The following is a 5,360-nucleotide window of genomic DNA, read 5'->3' as shown; positions in this document are numbered from 1 at the left end:
CCGGAAGTGGCACTGTAGCTAGCTCAAGTAGTAGAGTGTTAGCCTTGAGCTGAAGAGCTGAGGGACAGTGCTCAGGCCCAGAGTTCAAGCCCCACAACCGACAAAATAAAATAAAATAAAAAATTTAAAAAATCAGAAATGAAAGTGAAAAGCAAAGATTACTTTGGAGTTAACTTGAATCTGTTAGAGTATTCTTTTTCAGACAAAACCTTTTATTTTTTGCGCGTGTCTTAAAAAAAGTTTAACAATTGTTATTATAAAGGTGATGTACAATACTTACCTGGCAGGGGAGATACCATGATCACAGAAAGTAGTTTTCCCAGGGCGAGGTTTATCCATTGCACTCCGGATGTGCTGACACCTGCGATTTCCCCAAATGTGAGAAACTTGACTGCATAATTTATGGTAGTGGGGGACTGCGTTCACTCTCTAAAAAAAAAAAAAAAAAAAAAAAAAGATGATGTACAGCGGTGTTACAGTTACATAAATCAGGTAAAGAGTACATTTTTTTTTTGTCTGTTGTGGTGCTTGAACTCTGGGCCTGGGCACTGTCCCTGAGCTCTTCAGCTCAAGGCTAGTGCTCTACCACTTGAGCCACAGCGCCACTTCTGGTTTTCTGGTGGTGAAGTGGAGATAAGAGTCTCACGGACTTTCCTGCTTCGGCTGGCTTTGAGCCGCAATCCTCAGATCTCAGCCTCCTGAGTAGCTAGGATTACAGGCATGAGCCACTGGCGCCCGGCAAGAGTACATTTTTAATTATATTTTTTATGTTGGTCATGGGGTTTGAACTCACGGTTTGGGTGCAACAAATGCAACAGTGGTACTCACTAGACACTGTGGAAAATGAACTGTATGTCTTATGGGTGCGGAAGGGAGACAAAAACTGGGAGAAAGTGAGGTAAGGGGGAACATGGTTTAAAAGAATTGTACTCGCAGGCTGGGAAGGTGGCTCAGTGGTAGAGCGCTTGCCTTGCATGCCTGAGGCCCTGGGTTCGATTCCTCAGCACCACATAAGCAGAAAAAGCTGGAAGTGGCACTATGGCTCAAGTGGTATAGTCATTACCTGATTCACGTAACTGTAACCTCTCTGTATATCAGCTCAACATTAACAATAATATAAAAGAGTACATTTCTTTTTGGACAATGTCTCTCCTTCCCTCGCTCTCTCCCAGTTTTCCCTCCCATAATTTCCCATAGTTCAAAAGCTATTATTGATATTATAACTAATAACTTACACCAATGACTCTACTAGTTAACAGCAACAACAACACTAGTAGTCATGGCTGATTGGAGCAGGGGCATGGGTGTGCCGTGCTTTGAATTCAGTATCTCACCTAGCTGACAGTAGCACGCTGAGGTAATTATTATCATGATTACTCCCATTTTAGAGTTGAGTAGACTCTACTGACTCTGAGGTTCAAAGAACAGTTGACCAAGTATCACCTGGCTCTTCCCCCTGGATCTCAGCTCATAAATCAGCTTTCCCAGATGCACTAAAACCAGGAAGCAGAAGGCAAGTGCACGCCCTGGCCAAGCCACAAGCATCTCTCTATGTCTATGAGGATACTTGCCATCCCCAGAGCATGTCATAAATGAATGCAATGACAGTGGAACATTACAGCTTCTGCTCAGGGAACTGATCTATCGGCTTAGAAGGCTAGTTGCCTGTAGGGGGAGAGATTACCTCGGGAAAATATTTTCCCTAATGCACACACAAAAAAATGTTTGCTGGTTAGAGGATGGAAAGGGTGATGGACTATAAGAAGATAGGTGACCCGTTGTTGGGAAGAATGTTTGATTATCTGTTTTTTTTCTAGTTCATCAGTAGAGAGGGCAATTGCTTCTCTCTATTACCATTTAAGAAATTAACTGTGTAGTTATATGATCCAAATCTTTTCCTATCACAGCCAAAATGTCTTCAGTAATAAATACGCATGTACAGAATTATTCATGGAAGGAATGGACTTCCTTCTGGTGTTTGTTGTTACCTATGAGCCTCTTTCTCTCCCAATGAATCACTAATTAGCTAAAGACATTCCTTAAGTGTCTATTTGTCTATCTATCTATCTTCATCATCATCATCATCTGTAACATTTATCATTTTTATATAAATAGAATATGTACTACAAAGATTTCATTCTTGTCCCTACTTCACACACATCTCCTTTTTGTTCTCTGGGCTAAGAATATAAGCTTGCACAATTCAACATTCTATGTTGTTTCTCTGAAGTTTTTTTTAAGGTAGAGAATTATGAAGAAATTTAGAATGTATGAATAGGAAATAGTTAAACACAAGCTGAGAATATTTTTAAGAAGAGCAAATGCGTTTGAGACTAAAGGAAGTGTTGTATTCAGAGGGTCATGAAATGAGAACAAGCCTGTTTTAAGGAATAGCAAATCATGATGGGTTGCTGGTGGCTAAAGCTTGTAACCTTAGAAATTCAAGAGGCTGAGATCTAAAGATCCGAGTTTGAAGCTATCCCAGACAGAAAAGTTCATGAGACTATTATCATCAGTTAACCAGCAAAAAGCCAGAGGTGGAGTTGTGGCTCAAGTTGTAAAGTGCCAGCCTTTAGGGGAAAATGAAAGTCAAGCCAGAATGTGAAGCCTTCAGTTGAAGCATCAGGACAAGCAATAAACAAAGAAATAAAGAAATAGTGGATTCATCTTATGCCTAGACTCCATGTGCTGAGATTGGATGTGAAGTAGAATTTTTAGTCATTCTCTAAAATAAGCCTGAGCAGGGTGCCAGTGGCTCATTCCTGTAATCTTAGTTACTCAGGAAACTGAGATCTGAGGATCACGGTTCAAAGCCAGCCCAGGCAGGAAAGTCCGGGAGACTCTTATTTCCAGTAAACCACTAGAAAACCGGAAGTGATGCTGTGGCTCAAGTGGTAGAACACAAGCCTTGAGCTGAAGAGCGCAGAGACAGCGCCCAAGCCCAGTGTTCAAGCCTCACAACCGACAAATCAAACAAACAAACAAATAAAGCCTGAGGTGCAAGACCAGGTGTCCTTCTAGGGGTTCAGTGTGGGTCTTATTAATCTTTAGAGTCTCCCCTGTTGTCTAGTCTTGTACTTAGCATTTTAAGCATTTGGTGAGTTAAAAAGGAACTTTGTAATCAAGTGCCAGACTTTTAAAAGTAAAACACAGAGAGAGAGAGAGAGAGAGAGAGAGAGAGAGAGAGAGAGAGAGAGAGAGAGAGAGAGAGAGAGAGAGAGAGAGAGAGAGAGAGAGAGAGAGAGAGAGAGCAAAAGAAAGGAAAAACTACAGAGACTTCATTTCCTAGTGTGAAGGAAAAGATTGTAAAGACAGCGAATGTTCCATCGCATTTTTTGAGTCATAACTGTGATAAAAAGCGGCACATATGGACAGTTTCTCAGTGATTTGCTACAGCTCCTCTAGAATCTAGATATAGACCTTTATTGTGGTTTGTACTCTAAAGCAATATTTTAACTTTTTAAAAAAGTCTTGCCTGGCTAGTATGTAGCTCAGTGACAAAGCGCTTGCCTAGCAAGTGCAATGTCCTGGGTTCCATCCCTAGCACCAAAAAAGAAAAGACAAAAAATAGTTTAAAAAAACCCAAACATGGCTGAGCACAGGTGGCTCTAGCCTATAATCTTAGCTACTCAGGAGGCTGAGGTCTGAGGATCATGGTTCAAAGCCAGCCTGGGCAGGAAAGTCTGAGAAACTCTTATCTCCAATAAACCACCAGAAAACTGGAAGTAGTGCTGTAGCTCAAGTAGTAGAGCACTCGCCTTGAACTCAAGCTCCACGACTGACAACAACAAAAAAAACTTAAACAAAAAAAATCTTGCCTCTATGTGTATGCATGTGTGCACAATGCATGTGTGTGTGTGTGTGTGTGTGTGTGTGTGTGTGTGTGTGTGCACGTGCGCATGCGTGCATGTGTGCATTTAAGTCAGAAAAGCTAGTATTGAAAAAATTAGAATTAGGGCAATTCTTATGACTGGAAGTATGTCATCACTTTCATGATGTGGTATATGACACATTCCCAAAGACACTTCCTTTCTCCCTAGCTTTTCCATGCCCTTTTGTTCAAGTACGTGGCTGCTCCCTGAAATCCTGGGGTTGCTTTCTTTAGGTAACCTCATCTGAAAACTATTTGGGAAGGAGAAGGGAGAAACTGTGAAATCTTTACTTATTTAGTTATTTTTTGTTGGTCATGGGGCTTGAACTCTAGGCCTGGGCGCTGTCCCTCAGCTCTTCAGCTCAAGGCTGGCACTCTACCACTTGAGCCACACCACCACTTCCAGGTTTTTTTCCGATTATGTGGTGCTGAGGAAATGAACCCAGGGCCTCATGCATACAAGGAAAACACTCTACCGCTGAGCCACTTTCCCAGCCCTGAAACTGTGAAATCTTACAAAGAAGAAATTTTTCAAAGGTGGTGTTAACAAGCTGATGGATGAATAGAGGCCCAACATCCTCCACCATTGTACACATCTTAGAATGGCTATCACAGAAACACAAAACTGATTATATCTAATGCTGGCAAGGTGGCAAAGTATTTAGATCTCTTCTATATTGCTAGTGAGATGAGAAACCTTCAAAAATGAGATTAAAGTAATTTATCCTCTTTTCTAGAGTGAGACTTTTTTTTGGACAAGGACTAAAGAATGGTATTTTATAACCAGATCCCGATAGGGTCAGTAGCTGAAACTAATGGTGTTAATGTGCTATGTGGCGACTAAGTCAGTACAATTGAAGAATCCATACGAAAGGCAAGTTTAGGATCTGGACCTGAAGTCTTGTGCAAAGAGGAGTTTATTTCGTCATTAAGTACTATTATTAAAACAATACACTTCTAGGGCTGGGAAGGTGGCTCAGTGGTAGAGTGCTTGCCTTGCATGCTTGAGGCCCTGGGTTCAATTCCTCAGCACCACATAAGCAAAAAGAAAAAAGCTGGAAGTGGCGCTGTGGCTCAAGTGGTAGAGTGCTAGCCTTGAGCTGAAGAGCTGAGGGACAGTGCCCAGACCCAGAATTCAGGCCCCACAACTGGACCCCTCCCCAAAAAAATAAAATAATACAGTTCTGGAAAAATTTCTACCCTTGGTAGAATACCTTTTTCCAATTAAAAATATATTTTACATTCTGAGTCTCCTACTAGTAGAGAAGAATTTGGAGAGAGAGAGAGACAGAGAGAAACATAGACAGAGACAGAAACAGAGAGAGACAGAAAGCTTTAGGACAATGTAATGTGTCACTTTTTTTTTTTTTGGTCGGTCGTGGGGCTTGAACTCTGGGCCTGGGCGCTATCCCTCAGCTCTTCAGCTCAAGGCAAGCGCTCTACCACTTGAGCTACAGCGCCACTTCCGGTTTTCTGGTGGTTTATTGGA

At 41.7% G+C, this 5,360-nt stretch overlaps 1 non-coding gene across 1 annotated transcript; it reads left to right on the top strand.

The window, feature by feature from the left end:
- Positions 1-272: 272 nt before the first annotated feature.
- LOC138840545 (U1 spliceosomal RNA) lies at positions 273-433 on the top strand. The gene has a single exon (XR_011376113.1). It is a non-coding gene; the product is annotated as a U1 spliceosomal RNA (small nuclear RNA).
- Positions 434-5,360: the final 4,927 nt, after the last annotated feature.

Source organism: Dipodomys merriami, unplaced genomic scaffold (assembly GCF_024711535.1).
Source record: "Dipodomys merriami isolate MVZ:Mamm:240054 unplaced genomic scaffold, mDipMer1.0.p SCAF_3, whole genome shotgun sequence".
NCBI classification, from domain to species: domain Eukaryota; kingdom Metazoa; phylum Chordata; class Mammalia; order Rodentia; family Heteromyidae; genus Dipodomys; species Dipodomys merriami.
The sequence above is the reverse complement of the archived record's forward strand: the minus strand, read 5'-3'. Positions and strand labels throughout refer to the sequence as shown.